Genomic DNA, 17570 nt, shown 5'->3' on the forward strand with positions numbered 1-17570 from the left:
CAGGGAGAGTACCACTGTGTTATGCCCCCAACCTGGTGGCAGCACACTGCAAGAACTAGTCAGCTTTCACAGAGGGAGATAAAGGTGCCGTTGAAACTGTAAATGGTCATCAAATATCTTTTGTTTGTGTTTTGTAGTGCAGACATTTGGGTCAGGGTATGCTGGTCTGGCCTTCAGGTATTCAAATTCCAATCTGATAGATTTCTCTTCACTCCACATGCTGCTGTGTTTTGCTAGGAAGTAAAGCAGTTTGTTTGCTCTGTATACAGTAACACTGGCTAAGGACATTTGGGAGTATTTGTCACAGTGTGCTCTTACACAGTGTGATTGTGTGGTAGATGGTGGGTGATAAATGCAAAAGAAAAAAAACACAAATACCTTTTCTTACTCTCATTTATCAGTTGTAATATTGGATATAAAATAAAATATTAGTTTGTTTTTTTCTTCCTTATTTTAGGGAACTGGAGTTCAGTGATTATTAGAAATTTTGGCTCTGGCCTTTGTAGCTACATGGAAAAGCTGGTAAACATGAGTTTCATAAGCTTGAAATCCATAAAGCTAACATGAGGAATTCAACCTTCATTTATACCTAAAATTTTGTGAATTTTTTAAAGTCATCTTGCAGCATCTCAGGGACCCATCTGAAGGCATTGAAGTACTTAAAACCGAGAGTACAAGTTGCTTTTTATTCTCAATGTCCACTTGCTGGTGTGGTGTTGAAGGGAGAGCAGGAGATGTGACTGTGACAGACTCTCTCCCAGCCAGCTGACAGGCACGACAGCAAGCTGTGTCTGGAGTTGTGAAGCAATTGCATTCACTGAATGGAAAGGAACTAGCAGCTTGTCTTGGAGCAGGGCTGACAATTATCATTAATATGGATGAGTATCTACAAGGGATGGCCAAACCCCTACCTTTGTGTAACCATTATACACAGCATAGTTACTTTCCTACTGATGTTGCTGGAAATAAATTTAACATTGTTACCACCTCTTAGCATAGCCAAAGATCTTGCCAGAAGAGAACCCTGTAGTCCAGGATTCCAGCTCTGTGTAAGTAAACACATATTTCAGTAAATCCCGGAGAATGGAAGCTGGAGGCCTTGGCATCACAAGCAAATCCATAAAAAATGGATTTTATTTTTTTGTTTGTTTTGCATTTGAATTTAATAACAGGCAAAATTTTCCAAACAGGAGGATTGCATGTAGTATATGCAATTTGTCTAAAGAATACTTCCTCTAGAATGAGAGGTAAAAAAAGAAGAGAAAATAAATAAGTTTTCAGAGAGAGTCTCCTACTGCTTTTGTCTTCCATTTGAAATGAGGTCCTAACTCATAAAATGGAAGCTTTCTCCTGCATCAGGATAGTGCAGCCCCATGACCAAGCTCTCCACTTTGCTCCTTTTCCAGTAACTGCACTGAAGTCTGCAGTGAAGGTGAGCAGGGGTGTTTGACCAGGGCTATTTGCTACCCAGGTATTCCCCTCCTTTAACACCTGCTTTCCAGAGCACAGCTTTGCAGGAAATCCAATGTGATTGTGCATGGAGTCTTTTTTTTCCTGCCATTTACACAGATGAGGCTAGTCTAATTTGATTACAAGGTTTTTAATTGGGCACAAAGGGTTTTGAGGATTCATTTTCAGACCCTTGAAGGTTTGACTGGTCCTTAGTATCCTTCAGTGACTATCCAGTTTTACTTGTTACAATGAAAAGAGTTTGAAAGCGTTGAACTGTTTAAAAAAAAATAAAATAGAATCCATCCAACCCTCCCCTACCACCTGTGATCTGAAAAGTCTTTCCAGGATTTGAAGTTTCATAGAAAATGCTTGTTGATTTAGACAGTAAGACATGCAGGAAGGTCTTTGCATCAGTAATAACCAAATGAGTGGAGTGTAGTTAGCTGCTCTGCTGTGTGGTTTTCAGACAGCCTATTATTTCACTGCCTCATTACAGCTTTAACACTGGGCAGATTAGCAGGGTGCTGCCTGTGTTCAAACGGCTGTGAGCTCTGGAGCTCAAGCGTTTTTGTGGACACATTTATGATGTGAACAGTATTTTGCCTTCAAGTGTCTGTGGATAGAGTTTCTTATCAGTCATTTCAGCACCTGATTAGCAGGTGCAAACAGGTACTTGGGCACCTGAAAACTTGGCTAATTTTAGGTATGATCTGTGACTTCAAAACTAGATGCTAGCCACTTAATGAAGCAGCCTCTATTTGGTAGAGGCTCTCTGTACCTTTGTGGAGAGCAAACATGATTTACCTGGCATTGCCTGAAGGTTACAAGGTTAACCTTCAATTGCTTAATGTATGTTTGTTTTGTTTAAAAAAACCCACAACTTTACAGGGTTTTTTCATCAATGGTCTCAGTCCACAGGTAGTAGTCACAGCTTTCTGGGCATCAGAAGAGCATTAGTCATCTACAAACAGTAACAATCTGGCTTATTAATAACTACATCTTTATGACAACCCATGAATTAGGCAAACAAGTGTTATAAAACTGCAATGAGGCATTGAGATTTTTCATGTAACTTAGGGTATGTCAGTGGTACCATGTTAAAACTGAACCTAAGGGTTTGTCTGCCCACACTCTCACCTTCAGGTGACAAGCTGCACCTGCACTGATGTGATGTGCACTGGGCAAGCAACATAAGCTGGCCAAAATTGGGGATGGCAGTGCCTGGCTCTTGACTCCAAACTTGCTTCCAGATAACCTCGCTTTCTAACTGAGGATTGCAGAATCTTTTTCTTCTGACATCTCTCACCCAGTGATTTTGAGGAAAAGAGGCAGCAGATCAGGACAGTTAAAATAAGCTAAATATAACATTGACAGGAATCAGAATAGCTTTACTTTGCCAAAGAAGAGTCACACTTCACATGTGAATGATCTTCCTTTGACCTAAACTTAAACTGTGATTTCAGGGAACAACCATTTGTAGAATTGGTTAGGTCTGTAATTCACTGTGTGAATTAACAGGATGGTCTGAAAGCTGGTGGGGTTTCAGAAGTTCTTTCAATCCATGTAAACCATTTCCTAGTGTGGCTGACAGCTGTTCTCTCAGTGTTTGCAGATGAAGGGCACAGCAACGCTCTTTAAGAAACAATTGCTTGTGAAGAACAGATGAGTCTGAGGTTCTGGTTAAGGCAGAATGCACCCCCATAAATTACTGCATTATTATGTATCAAGAATACTTTTGTAGTCTGTCATTGGAGCAACCATTGAGTGGGATTCTGCATCCCACACTTGAAAATGGTCCCAGCTCAGCCAAATACTTGAGCATGTGCTTGAAAGCTAAGCATTCATTTTAGCAGCTTTCCTATGGGCTGACTCAGGTTTCATGCTGGTTTGGAAGGCTGCTGTTTTTCTCAAAACTATTCTCATACAGTGTTTCCTCTGGTGAGAGTAGACAGCAATATTTGTGTGCTTCCTGTGCTTGTGAAATACAATGATCACACCTCCTCCCTAGCAGTGCTAAACTCTCTTTTGCAATGCAAAGAAAATCTTATTATGCGGCTGGATCACTGTGGAGGTGTTTGTGTATGTGTGGGTGACATCCACTGATGTGGTGGTGTTGATCTGGAGTGAGTAGACCCAGACGTGTAACATATGACTAGACCAAAGCCTGCTTAGCAATCTGCTGCAGGGATGATATGCCTTGGTCACAGTGTCTCACCCTGAGTGGGCTGAGATGGGATATTACTGTGCTGTGTACGGATACTGCAATAATTCTGCTCCCCCTGCAGCTGCCCCTAGTGTTGTTTTATAGCATTTTTAGGAGGAAAGCCACTAAATGAGCTTCAACATGTCAATGACTAATTGACATTCCAGAAAGTTAGTTACTGGAAAGGGTAGGAAGCTGGTGATGGTCTCAGGAAGGGACATCTGCATGCCAGGACACCAGCACAGCCCTGTGTCGTCTGCTGATCCGTGCAGAGATGTCCTGGCACAGAGATGTCCTGGTGGAGGGTTGTTCCGTGGAGAGTTGGCAGCAGAGACTTGTCCTAGACCCTGATGGTTGGGATCTGTGCAGCTGTAGGGGCTGGCAAACTATTGAACATAACTATACTGGCTCAGGTTTTCATAGAGACTGCTGGGAAAATCAGATTTACCATGAGTGTTAGTTCCTTTTGTGTTGATGCAGTGTGCTGAAGTGAAGACAGTTCAATACAGAGATAAGAAAGAGAAAAAACCCAGGGCTGACAGACAGTTTGTCAATTTTGGCAAAACTAAATGTACAGTGTAAACTAGTTTGCAGAGCTGTACAGTCCTGCCTTTGTGTTTTGAGAGTGCACATGCTTTACAGCAGATATCAGTTTGGCATAGCATAGCTGTGCAGATTCAGCAGGACCTACCATTATCTTGTAATGTTTTTTAGCAAATTGACTTTTACAGGGCAGCAGTTCAAAAACACGAAAGAGAAATGTGCTGAACAACCCATCCCTTCTTGTCCCTCCATCCAGTGTGTGCTGTCAAATCTGCCAGAGCTGCACCCAGTGGGCATGGTGGTGCTCTGCTCTCTCGCTTGCAGGCTTTGGGCATTCTGCATGTGTAAGCTGATGTGTGGGTCTTGATTTTATTATTTTGCTCTCAAACTCCAAAGTTGCTGACTTTTCAGCTAAGTATGGCAGCTCAGACGTGGGTTTCTGTCATGTTTCACTTTACAGACTTAATGGGATTTCATTGGTACAGCAAGAGTAACAAATGCACTGTTAGCAAAATTTTGCAAATCTTGCTGCTTTTCAGCTCTGCTCACCCGCAGCCTGCAGTCTCAGACAAAGAAAAATGGCCAGAAAGCAACTAGGTTCCTGGGCTTGCCCCAACTAGCATTGCCTTTCACTGCCTTTGAAAGCAGAGTATTGAGATAGATGCACAGCTGGTCTGACACAGAAGGGCATTTCCTGTGTTTTTTTTAAAGTATGTCTCTATTCCAGTGTCAGCACTGAAGTAGCCTTGGATAGGGTATTTCTGCAGTCTCAGATGTTTGGCACAGCTATTTGGATATTTGTTTATTTTTAAGGGGTTAATTTAAAATGTGTAAAACATTCCTACCTTCTGGGAATTCCAGACATTCAGTCCACGTATATCTCAGCAAATGGCTTCTATTTAATAACATCTTTGTACATTACCATTAAGAGATGGCTATCTCGGAGAGCTAAGCGGTGGATGTGCCCAAGGGTGAAAAGAGAATAAAAAGTAAGGCTGAGGGGAGGGGAGTGGAGATGGGAGAGGGAATGTTCTTTGTTTGTGCAGCGTTTTTAAAATGGATAATGAGTGTGAAGGGTGGTAAGGGTGGATATGTGCTAAGGAGCATTCTGAAATAACAAAATAGCTTACTTGGCTAAACAGGTTGGGTTGAAATGACAGTCCTACCCATCCTTCTCTCCTGCAAAATAACCGTCGCTCAAGCAGCAGTGCTCATGTGTGAAGCAGGGCTGTGCACAGCTTCTTTACTTTTTCCATTGGGTTTTGAGATGAAACTGCAGGGGTAGTGTTGTTTTCCCTCCAGCTCCTGAACTTGGAAGTTTTGGTGTGAAGAAAGCTAACTGGCCAAAACCACTGCCTGCTCCTTGCAGTTTGACAGGTCCTCTGCCACCAGTGTGTGTGTGTGTGTCACCACACTCTATGATCACCATACTCCATGGACCTGCTGAATAAACGCTGTCTTTAGCCACAATGGTAATCTTCTTGAAGACATGTCTTTCCTCAGCAGAACATTCCTCTGTAGAAAGTACTTGTTTCCCTTCCTTTTCTCTGCAGAAACTATTTGTCACTCAAAAGACCCATCTGGTTTTGAAGGTTAGTCAGGCAGGCCAGAGATGCCAGTGAGGGAGACCAATCCTGATGCAGCAGGCTTCAGATCTCACTGCAGGCTCTCTTGTGTAGATTTTACTTCCTGTCACAACTAATGTCTTAAAATCTTTTGAATGGCTCAACCAATAGAAAAAAACCCTCTACTCTGTGTTAGTGGGTCTTTCTAGCAGATGTAAAATCCAGTGGAACATATACAATTTCTTTGGTTTTAACAGGAACAGATGATTTAATAAGCAGCTATAAATCTCTTGGGAATGTACAGACATAGTCAAACAGCACACTTCTGCCAGATTTTTCACTGACTAGACTTATAGCCTATGAGTCATAGTGGTCTGCTCCACTCTCCACCTCAAATGCCTGTTGTTGTTGTTTTGGCTTTTAGAGTTGCTCTGTGCTGCATATGGGTGTTTTTTATTGCCTTCTTTTGTTATTGGGCTTGCTCTTTCATCCAGCAGACAGTGTTTGAGCAGTTGTCTCTCATTCTCTGTGTGTACAAGACAGTGCATGACATTTCTTCTCCATTCCCCATTCTCCATTCTTGTGATTTTAAAATTGTATAGTGAAAGTGTCTCTGAGCATTATATTAATGCAGCCTCCTAAATGGGCTTAGTGGTGAGAATCTGGTTAAAATAAAAGAGGTGCAGTCAGCCTTTTTCTTAATGTAGCTATGTTTTCCTTCCAGCAGTCTGTGACAACCTTATGAAGCTTAAGAAATTTACACTAACAGTATTTCTAGTACATCAATTTACTCTCAGCTCTTTAGCAACAAGGAAGCCAAGGCACAAAGCAGAAAGCTGTTTCAGTTACCTGTAGCTCATGCTGAGTTGCAGGAGAGGGTTGTATTTCCTAAAGTATCAAAGTGCCATTCCAGATGGATGCAAATTGGCACTGTGTTTTACAAACGTCTTATTTTATATTGTGTTAGTTTGCTGACTTTCTGTAAGTGTCTTAGATTTCTAGGAACTGGGATTGCAAGGTCCTGTTTTATTTTACAGTTGATTCACTAACCATGGGAATAACACTCGGGGGCCACTGTAGAGGAGGTGAGGTATTAGGATTGCTAAGATTTGCTCCAGGTCACACCCTGGTAAACCAGAGATGAAACCTGTGATAAAGTACAAGGCTCTGCATGGAGATTTTAACGATTGTGGAGGTTCTTGAAGCACAATTGCAGCTTATTTGGAACACAGCTGATGGGGGAGGTTTTAAAAATGGCCCACAACATAATTTTTTGGATTTTTTTTTTTTTTTTTAATATTGTAGTGCAAGTGTCTAATATTTCAGAGTGTGGCCAGATACAAGACCTCTGTCCAAGAAAAAATGGTGCAAAGTTCTGGCTTAGTCATACAAAGGTAGGAAAATCAGGCTCTAAATTTTTTGCTGGCTCAGGATGGCATTTGCTTTGTTGTACTTTGGGACTGTGTAAATTGTGAGGAAAGCTCCTTATTTGAGTGGTAGGGATGATGAAGAAACCCTGTTCATGTTTGGTCTTTTTCAGGCTGAAGGGAGTATAAGATAATGCATAGATGTGAGGCAGGTTAAGAAACTATAAACAACTTTGGAGGCTGATTGATCTACAGAATTGTTTGATGTGATCAAATATACATCTTGTTTGAAATCTATGAAGAGATTGCAACTTACTGTATCATTCAAGTACTGTTTGCTTCTGATTTCTCAGTGCTTCAGAAAGCTAAATGTCTATTGGGTTTCTAGAAGAAGAAAGCTATCCAAGGTCATGTAACTGGATGGTGTCAAAATTGAGAACAACATTTGATTGTTCTGACTCTTTGTTCGGTTACTTCACATAGCACAAGAAGTGACGAAGAGGGTTTCAATCATATGTGTATGTGCAAATAAAACCCAGCCCTTTTCAGCTTTTCTGGAAAACTGAGTGTGTTGCTTTGTGCTTTCAGTAAGCACAGAGCTCTCATGTTTACTGACGGGACTTTCACACATCAGGAAATTAGAAAACTGGAGTCATAATCAGCATGTCTGTTCTTGAATGGGGAATTTTCCCCAAAGCAAGTTGTGATGTATGCTCTTAATGATTTGAATCTTGCAGTTCAGACTTTCCATGAACTGCTTCCAGCTTTGTGGGCACTAACCCATGTTTGCAGTGAGCATACACACACACCCAACTGCAAGGGTAAGACCCGTGAGTGAGATGTTTAACTCCTGGCATTACTGTGTTCAATTGGGAATGGCTGGGGCCTTTAGAAATCTGCTCTTTCTGTGGCAGATGGAGATGTTGGTGCAGCATCCAGGGCTCGTGCTGTTGTGTGCCGGGCTAGGGGTTAGCTAGAAATCAAGACATTTAGTGGAGCACTAGCACTTTTAATTGGCATTGAGCTCTTTTGCAAACTTTCTGGTGTGTGGTCTTTGCACACTGAATGGCTAACATGCTGCTTGTGTTGTGGGATTTCACCATTTTCGTGGTAAGAACAACAAGTAGCAGCAGTTCCAGGGAGTGCGTTGTCCATCCCTTTAAAAGAGTGTACATAGCAATGGGGAACATCACGTGGCTACATGGACATTATCCAGTGTTTTAAAGGAAAAGTATCAATAACAGTGTCCTGGCCTATATAAACTGTATAGTTTTCCCAGACTTGGAAGAAAAGCACTGGATACTTTCCCAAGTTCCGCCCTTTCCAGTGCGATGTAAAAAAATTTGAGTCTTGCTTTTCTTTTGTCTCTAAAGTGGGAAACACATTAATTAAAAGAAGAAAATTATGCTTTTTTATGGCAAGAAGCAAAATCTTATCTTGGAGCCATCTGTTTTGATGAAAGTAAGACAGAATGTGTACTATTTTTCCTTCTTCATAAATAATAACCTTTACTCTTAGTGATGGAGAGATGGGTAGGTGTGTGATATCCCAGCAGCCTAAAAGGGAGAGTCCTTCCTTGGATGTGAGGCTGTTTTCAGAGACATCCCCCAGCTCTTTTTGGAAGAGAGCACAGAATTGGAGGAGGAATGACCTTGTTTTTAAGGCATTCATCTGGAGCTTGGGCAATGGAAGCTAAATTCCCAGCGCTGGGACTGGCTTCCTCTGTGGTCTGCAGTATGTGGCCCAGGGGATGTCTGTGCTGCACAATGGACCTCAGCACAGAGAGCCCTGGAGCTGACTCCAGGAGGTCTGAATGGCCCCACAGCACAGTGGGGGCACGGTGTGGAGGCACGACCTCCTTCCCAAAAGAATACAGCTGCACTACTTCAAGCACTGCCTTGTGCTGTTTGGGCTGTTCTGCTTCCACTTCTGGAGTTATGATGGTTGTGGCTCATTTGGGCATCTCTGTACCACAGTCATTGCTAAACCCAGGAAGCACTGAGGCACTGAGAAACTGAAACAGGGTTCACAAAATGTGTTTCAACTGTCTGCATGGTCTGGTTTTGGATTTCTTTTGTTTTGCACAAGATCATCCTAGTCACTGCACTGTCACTGATTTTCATTTCCTCCATGGCTGTGGAAACCACCTAGAAGGAAAGTTTAATTTCAGCTGTTTTCCATGCCCAAGCAAATTGTTTTACAGGAAGTAAGAAGTTCTGATATCCCTTAGAGCTTGGCTGACTCTCACTGCCTTCCAGGTCCTAACTGTTCTCTCTGGGGAGGCAGCAGAGCCTGGTGCTCAGGGCCTCATCAGTCATACACTGTTTCTGAGGGGCCACTGTGCAGCCTCACACACGAAGTCACTTGACTCATTTGTTGCAAGCAGCTATGCAGGAGTGACATTTACCCAGCTTTGCAAAGCACACTGCTAGTGAAAGAAGGAAAGGAGTTGTGTATTCAGAACAATATTTGGTTTATCTGCTCTATCCAAAAGTAGAGAAGAAAATAACATTGTTGTCTATGGCTTGAAAAGTCCGCCTGCTGTGACAGTTATGGCAATATGAAAGACAAACTTATTATATGCCTAAGAAAACATATGCTGTCACTGGCTTTGGGATGTAGGTGATGGAAGTAGTGCTGGACTGATGCTCACACTGCTCTTCCTCCTCAGAGATGCTAAGCAGGGTTCACAGGTGTCTCCCCAGCACGTGACCAGCAGTTCAGAGGGTCTCCAGACCAACTGGAGGTTCAAGTCATGACTAAAATAAAGAAAACCAATAGCAGACGTTAGCCCACAGAAAAGTAATTGCATTTTGTCCAAAAGAACCTCAGGCTGACACTTTCTTCTTGGAGTCTCTTGGCTAATGGGCTTTGGAAGATAAGATCTATCCAGTCAGAGGGCACTGAAAAAATTTCCTGTGAACTTTCATAATTGGCAATTGCACAGTGATATCAGTTGTGATTTTTCTCATGTAAACAAGGTGATATCATACTGATTGCTCAGCCTTAGACTCCAGTTTTCCATTTTGGCTTTAAATTTAGAGCTCTTTTGCAAGAGGATAAAAATGCAAAAATCCAACTGCCACCCATGGAGAGCCATGTTCTGCTTCAGAAACCAGCACTGCGCTATTGAATATACCTGTCCTTGTGTCCATTACTTTGTTAAGAGATGCTCTTCCCTTGCTTAGTTCTGTAGAGCTAATCTAACACGAGAGGTAGTTCCCAACAGCATCTTCTTCTTTGTCCCATTACTGGAATGCAAGTACAGGGGTCTGACAGTATGAAAAGTGCCTCTTCAGGTGGGGATTTGGCTTAAATCATCTGTCTTCCCATCATTTATGTGCTGTTAGAAGTATTTTGCTCCTCTGTTCCCGTTAAGTCAAAGCTTTGCAGCACTTGCTCAGATGTACACAAGATTTAGTCCTCCCAGAGTTATATTCTTGAGTCCTCCTTGCATTGCAATTCCAGGTGCGAGTGTATCTGTTTTTTAAATTGCTTTCTGCTCCCATGCATAGCATCTTCTCTTGCAGGATGTGTACTGTCAACAAGGGCAACAGAAACTTGTCCTTTGGCTTTTACTTAAAAGAAGCGGTAGTGAACAAAAACAAATTGAGATATCTCACATTCATGCAGGGTCAAGTCAGTATTCCTGTGGAATTTCAAGCAACTCATTGACATCTCTCCTGATATGGTTATTTTCCAGAGGAAGCCTGCTTGTCTCATTTGCCCCTCTTCTTGGAACATAAATCCATGCTTGATGCGAATATATGCAGAGAAAAAAAAAAAAAAAAAGGTATAGTAAGAGAGTAATACCTATAAAGGGCAAATTTTTCTTATTTTGTACAGACGGGACAAATCGTCTCCCCTCAGGGGCTTCCCCCCTCCATCAGTTTTGGTCCTACAGCTTCCTGTCTTTCCTTGTCAGGCACTTCTGAGATACAGCACAGCCATGCACAGGAAGGGTGTTGACTGGAGTGCAGATGAGTTGCAGACAGAGCTGCCTCTGGAGAGTTAGGGAGCAGAAGGACTTATTTACAGGAGGTTCCCACCTTTTGGTTATCCCTGTGGCTTGGCTTGTGCCTTGGCCTGGTGCCATCTGACACAGTTTGCAGCACTGGGATGTTGAGGGCTGGCTGAATTGGCTGTCTGGGCCCAGGGCCAGTTTGTATGGCTTGTTTGGCTTTGCATTGCTTTCCTAGCAGGGTGAGCTGTAATATGTGTCTCCTGTCATGAATCAGACCATAGGTATGGATAATTCTCAGACCAGGCATTTACGTGAGTTAATTCCACACTGTCCAGGTTTAAAGTTGTTTTATTAAGGGAGTTACTTAGCTTATTGCTCAGCAGATTTTCATATGTTTAGCATGGGGAGCGTGTCCTGGTTATATTACCAAATAGCATCTTAAAGCTCTAATTGCCAAATAAAAACTCTTCCTGTCTCTCTTTTCTAAAATATACAATGTTATTATAGCACTACTTTGGTAAAAGATCGTAGCACATTTGGCGTATTTTTAAGTCCTTTTGAAGTCAATGTTTAAGTGCTTTGCTGAATCAGGGCCTAAACCAATAACAGCTACAAAATTAAGCCACTTTATTTCTGAATGAGTGTTTGCACAGGAGTTGAGTGTGTGTCAACTTCTTGTCATAACCCCCCAGGTACAGATATCCTCTTAGTTTCACTGAATCACTTAGCAGCTTTTTCAAATTGCTGTCTTGCACCTGGTTGAGATGACAGGGTCAGACCCAAGTATGGCAGGCTTGTGTTTGCAGAATGAGATCAAACTGAAATGGGATTTATGGCCATAAAGGGATTGGCAACATCTCAAAGAGTGCACAGCTTTGATTATTCATTTCCTATATATATGTGTGTGTGTGTGTGTGTTCATGTGCACACGTACTTTTTTTTTCCTGGATTAGAGAAATGAGTACAGTGCTTCAAACATGATCCTTGTTAGCTTATTAAAGAGGTCATGGGAATTTTTAATTCTTCTGCTAGAAGAGAGGGTTGTGGAAATTCTGTTGGTAATGGATCTGATGTTGAAATGGGAGAAGAAGACAAGTTCATAACTGACTGATCTTAGACCTACACCTGTGCAGTCCCATTGCAACTGGGGGGCTCATATGTCAGGTCAATCCCTTTAACTTATTGTTTGAAAGGCCATAATATACTTTTTTATTATATGTTATGATACCACGATCCTAGAGAAACATGAAGCTGTGAGGCCAGATTGAAGTTAACATGCTACTGAAGTCTGTGGAAGTTTTATTCACTTCAATAGAATCGTGCTCTGGGGGTCAGAGTGTTCTCTTGTGCCACTTGCTGTATTGCTGTGCTCTTATGCCACTGTGTTGGAGTGTTAACAGTAAGGGCCAGTGCTGTGGGCTGTTAATTCAAAGGAGAACTCAATGGTGTAATGGGAATGCTCCAAAGAGTATGGTGGCTGCTGTCCTGGTTGTCATCTTCTGGTCACACCTAGTGGTTACAGAATGCTCTATGTAGAAATGTTGAGTGCTGTCTTCCTAAATAAAGTGCAAAGAGCACAACTTTTGTAGTGCTTGCACACTTCACATTATGAGCTGGCTGGGGCCTTTTCCCTTATTTCCATACCTCTGCAAGTCACTGCTTGGTGATGAGGAAGTGTTGCCTGGCTCTCTGCCTGTCCCAGTGAGGTCAGCAGGAGCTGCCTTTACGTGGTATTGGGTTAAAAATGTGTTGGGGCAGGGTTCTTATGTGTCACTTTTTGCTGTTGAATCTTAAATTCATTCTAAGTTCAAACAGAGAAGCATCTATTGAGGTCACTGGAAAGATGACCTCTAACTGTGGTGTGGAGGTGACCTGAGAGGAAGAGAAAATGGGGAAGGGGCAGAAGCAATTCTGAAGGGCAGAAGGTTTTTTGAAGGGGAGGAAAAATCATAAATCAATTTACAAGATTATTTTTATGGGGGGCTTAATTCTATTTAAAAAATGCAGAGGAAACTACTAAAATTGATGCAGTGATTAATCTCCATTTATACCTACCAGAGATTTGTGCTGTTGTGGGCAGTTTAATCTGTAGCTTATCTCTGGTTTTGTCCTTTTACATTCCAAAGTTTATGCTGTGTTTTCACCTAGTGAAAGTGGTAGAATTTCATGAGTTGTTTAGGAGCATATCTGATTTTTTTTCCTCTCCTGTTGCTGATGATGGCTACTTGGTCTGGAAAATGTTCTGTAAAGAATCTCAGACAGTGCAGCTTATGGAGGGAGTGGTTCCCATTTCCCTTTCCAGTCTGAAGGGCAGAGACACCAAGTGTGCCCTGGTGAGGAGTGTCTGGCTGCACACTCATCCTTGTCAGAGTGTGTCTGCTCCTGCGTGTGTCACTTGGCTTCTGCATCCTGTGCTTGTGACTGCAGAGCATAGGAAGGAGTGTGTTCAGCCAGTCAGGAATGAGAAGTGTATCAGAAATAAGAAACTCAATATCAGACACATGTGAGTAATGGATTGTCTGTCGCCTATAGGAAATGAGGATGTGTATGCTAATGTTTTTACATAGCAGTGTAGCCATGACACTGTAATTAACCTAATATCAGGTGTTCATCGTGTCCTCTGTTTATGATACTAAACTCTTTCCTGACACTAAATTTTGTTCTGAGGTGTTAATGTGCTCAAAGAAGGGCCCAAAGAGAAAAAAAAAAAATAGAAGATGGGAATTGTTCTTGTTTCACTGGGGTCAGTTCGAGCAAAACGTTTCACCTTTTGGCAAGGAATTGATTGGGAGATGAAGCTTAGAATAGAAATGTACTTTTCTGGAATCTTCTGTGGTAGTCACCTGCCCAAGACCAAAGCCTGGGCCGTAGTTTTACTGCTGTGCTTTGTACCTACACATTTGTGCATGCACAACACATTTAATAATTTCATTGGTTTTGTTTGGAACTTTAAACTGTAACTGAGTGTGTATGTAATGCAGTGAGCATTTTCAGCTGTTTCCAGATGCTAGCTCACGTGCTCCCCTGAGATCCTTGCCATACATGCAGTTGTGTTCACCTAATGAAGTGCCACAGAGCCTTGTGATAAGCTCTAGAGGGGGACATGATGCAGATGGTTGGAACATACTCCCATGCTACCAGTAATTGGGTCTATAGACAATCTGAAGCTGATGAACCATTTCACCTGCTTGATGATCAGTTCCTAAGTTAGTTTTTTACTACTTCCATTTCTTCGAGCACTCCCTTTGTGGTGATTTAGGGTAAAACATTCCTTTCTTGGGAGGAGCTACCTGTCTCCCTCTTTCCCCTGTTACAGTGCTGAAACTGTGCCCACTTGCAGCATGCAATGAGCTAAACTCAGTCATACACCAAAGGGAACTTTTCAAGACAAAACCATATTTTTTTATATATTTGGCTCCTGTGGTTCTGCCGAGCTGCACTGGTGCTTTCTTAAGGGAACTTAGTGTGAACTTTCAAGCTTAGCATGTTGTGCTTTCATGTCTAGAAAAATATTTCATGTGATGTCATTTCAGCATCTTTTGAATTCTTGATGGCTGAAGTAGTTGTCTTTTTATATTTATCTACCTGTGAATAGTCTGCACACAGTTTTTGCTAACTGTAAAATATACCTCATATATACACCTTTGGGCAGTGTTTTTGGTAGAGAGGTGGATTTAGTATGCAATCCACTGGGAGCTCTGTCATTCACAAAAGGTAGTTTTCAGATGTACAATCAATAATATGCTCCAGTGTATTTTATATTTTATAACAGCACCATGGAGAGACAGGTGTTCCCATAAGATATGTCAGCTACTTTACTGTCTAGTTTTTTTTTTCAATCCCACCCTTGCAATCGTGTTACAAACACAACCATAAGAGTAACATGTTGGAACTCTTCTGTATCTCCTCGCTTATAAACCTAGCTGTGTTTTTTTTTGTAGGGCATGTACACGTTTTCTTGTATTCAGCTCCCTAAATAACATACAAAGAGTTGCATATGTAATTTTTAATGCAGGGTTAGAATATCATAACAGTGTAACAACGTGCCTGACAGAGAAAAAGGCATTGATTTCCTACTCGGGATGGCATAGTCTGCTTTGCAATTTTACATCCACTAGAGGGACTGTTGTTTATACAAGTCACGGCAGAAAGCAGTGTCATGCAGTCCCTTTAGTATCTTTTATGAAGTTTTAAAACTTTGAATGACTAATTCCAGTTAAATCCTCTAAAGACTAAGTACCCAAGCAGTTTCTCAAAGTGCAAAAACCTTGAGCACTGTGCTGCTCTTCTGAGTCCAAATACTTCTAACTGAATTTTTTTACTATTTTTTTTTCCCCCTTTAAAGTATTTTCTGTTCTCTTAATTTAGCAGTGCAGGCTTTCCTGTATGGCATTGTTGGGGATTAACTTGGAATTTTTTTGTCAAGTGAAAAAAAATTTCGTTTGTCTTTATGTTTGGAGTAAGTTTTGTTTTGCAACCATGGTGCCAGTGAGTATGGGAAATTAATCAGTTCTTGTATTCACAAACATCATTGAAAAGGGTTTCTCCTGTAACTGGGAGATAGTGAATTTTGAGTAAGAGGCTTGTAAACTTATAGTCAGTGTGAGAAAACTTCCAAATATATCTGTTTTTTCTTGTTTGGCTGGGGGATTTTTTCTGTTTGTTTGTTCGAGTTGCATGTTCCTGACCTGCTGATTTTTCTTCTTAATTACAGAAACATGAAAGAATACAGGAAGTCCTGCATGACCACGATGAATGCCCATGCTAATTAAGTCCCTGGCTGGGTACTGGGAGAACAGCAAGGTAAGGAGTCAGGCCATGCCAGCAGCATTTCTTGTAATCTGCATGATTGTGTTTCAACAAAGCCTTAGTGCTTTCAGATATCAAATTCATAACAAGTCGGGCAAAGACAAACAACCTGGAGGTTTGAATGCAATAGATTTACTTTTAGTTCCAAGCTCTGGTAAGCAAACATCTCCAAACATCTCTAAAAAGCGGTGGTTTGTTTTTTTTTTGTGTGTTTTTTTTTTTTGGGTTTTTTTTTTGGTTGTTGTTAGTTTGTTTGTTTGTTTTAAAAAAGGTAATATCTCTATTTTTGACAATTAATTCATGACCAAAACGCAGCTTCCTGGGCTGACTCTAGGGAAGGCTTGGAGGAGGGGTGGAATGCTTCAAAAACTTAGCTGATGAAAAGGCATGCTGTTTTGTGGATGCCTCCCAGAATCATTTAAATCTGTATAAGTGTGTATGCACGCGCGTATGAGGAGAGAGAGAGAGAGAGAGAGAGAGATATCTCCATGACAACCAGCCCGGCCAGTCTGTGTTCTCTGCAATCATTTTAGCTGGAATCAGTGCTGTGAAAGGTCATATGAAGGAGTTGTGGGAAACACAGCAGGTATTAGACGCTAAAGGACTGGTTTTCCAATTGCCTCTGATCATAAGACAGAGTTTTGTCTGGGAAATACAAATCTGAGCATGGAGTGGAAAGGGAAATGCTGCAAATTTCAGGTAACAAAAATTGCCTTTTCAATGCTATTTCCTCCCCTTTTTAAAGTTTGGTGCTTTTTTTTTTTTTTTTTTCCATGGTGTTTACTCCCAGCCGAGTGTCTGAGCGAGCTTGGATTCCCTAACTCTGGGGAATGATGTCATGCGGCAGCAGTTGGATTCTATTAGCCAGGGAAAGAGGAAACATCCTCCACTTTTGAAAAAAAGAAGAAAAAAAAGATACTTTGGCTCCTTGTTGAATCTTGTGCAAAGGCTGTAAGAAGTGTTTAAAATCCAAAAAGTTTCTGAAAAATTAATTTCCAGAAATTTTATCTGGGACCTAAACAGCACCAAACTTTAAAACCACTGCAACTATTACTTCTATATGCAAATAAATAATTATGGAAGTCTTACAGCATTCAGGAGACATTTATTTCTTCTTGGATGCTCCTATATTCATCTTTAGTGAGAAAATTAATTGCACCATAATTAAGCATATGATTTGGAACCTCCACACACTTGGGATCCTTCAGCAATTGTTTGGAGAATGTGCTGTGTGTTTCTTCTGGGTTAGGCTGTCTCAAACTACTGCTTATGAATAGATGATGCTGGCAGCATTGTTCTGAATAAGGTTTTCAGTCCTGGACTGTTTTTCATAGCTTTAAACCAGCCTTTTTGGGTAAGGGTAGTGGGAGAGAGAAGCAGTAAAGTAGTAATTTTGGCAATTTGAAAGGGTCTTTTTCAACCCCCGTTCCTCAAAGACATTTGCTAGATGCTGTATTCAACATTAGGGTAGCATGTGTAGCATTTTAAGCGGAAAAACACCTATTGATTAATGTACAACTCCTGTCTCCTAGTGAAAAGTCAGAACATGGATATAATCCTGCTTGCTCGAACATCAGAAAAATACACTGTAACCATAACCATGATGACCAGATTAGGTCACCCCTTCACCCTTTAAACTCCCCCCAAGCAGATGCTCATTTCTACTT

At 41.4% G+C, this 17570-nt stretch overlaps 1 protein-coding gene across 4 annotated transcripts in view; it reads left to right on the plus strand.

The window, feature by feature from the left end:
- The window catches only part of DENND2B (DENN domain containing 2B), a 180585-nt gene that overhangs the window by 23191 nt on the left and 139824 nt on the right, over positions 1–17570 (plus strand). For all 4 annotated transcript variants that reach the window (XR_007889634.1, XM_051620907.1, XM_051620908.1 and 1 more), the window contains exon 2: positions 15809–15897. The gene's annotated coding sequence lies outside the window, so the exon portion shown is untranslated. The remainder of the gene's footprint in view (positions 1–15808; positions 15898–17570) is intronic.

Source organism: Apus apus, chromosome 5 (genome assembly GCF_020740795.1).
Source record: "Apus apus isolate bApuApu2 chromosome 5, bApuApu2.pri.cur, whole genome shotgun sequence".
NCBI lineage: Eukaryota > Metazoa > Chordata > Aves > Apodiformes > Apodidae > Apus > Apus apus.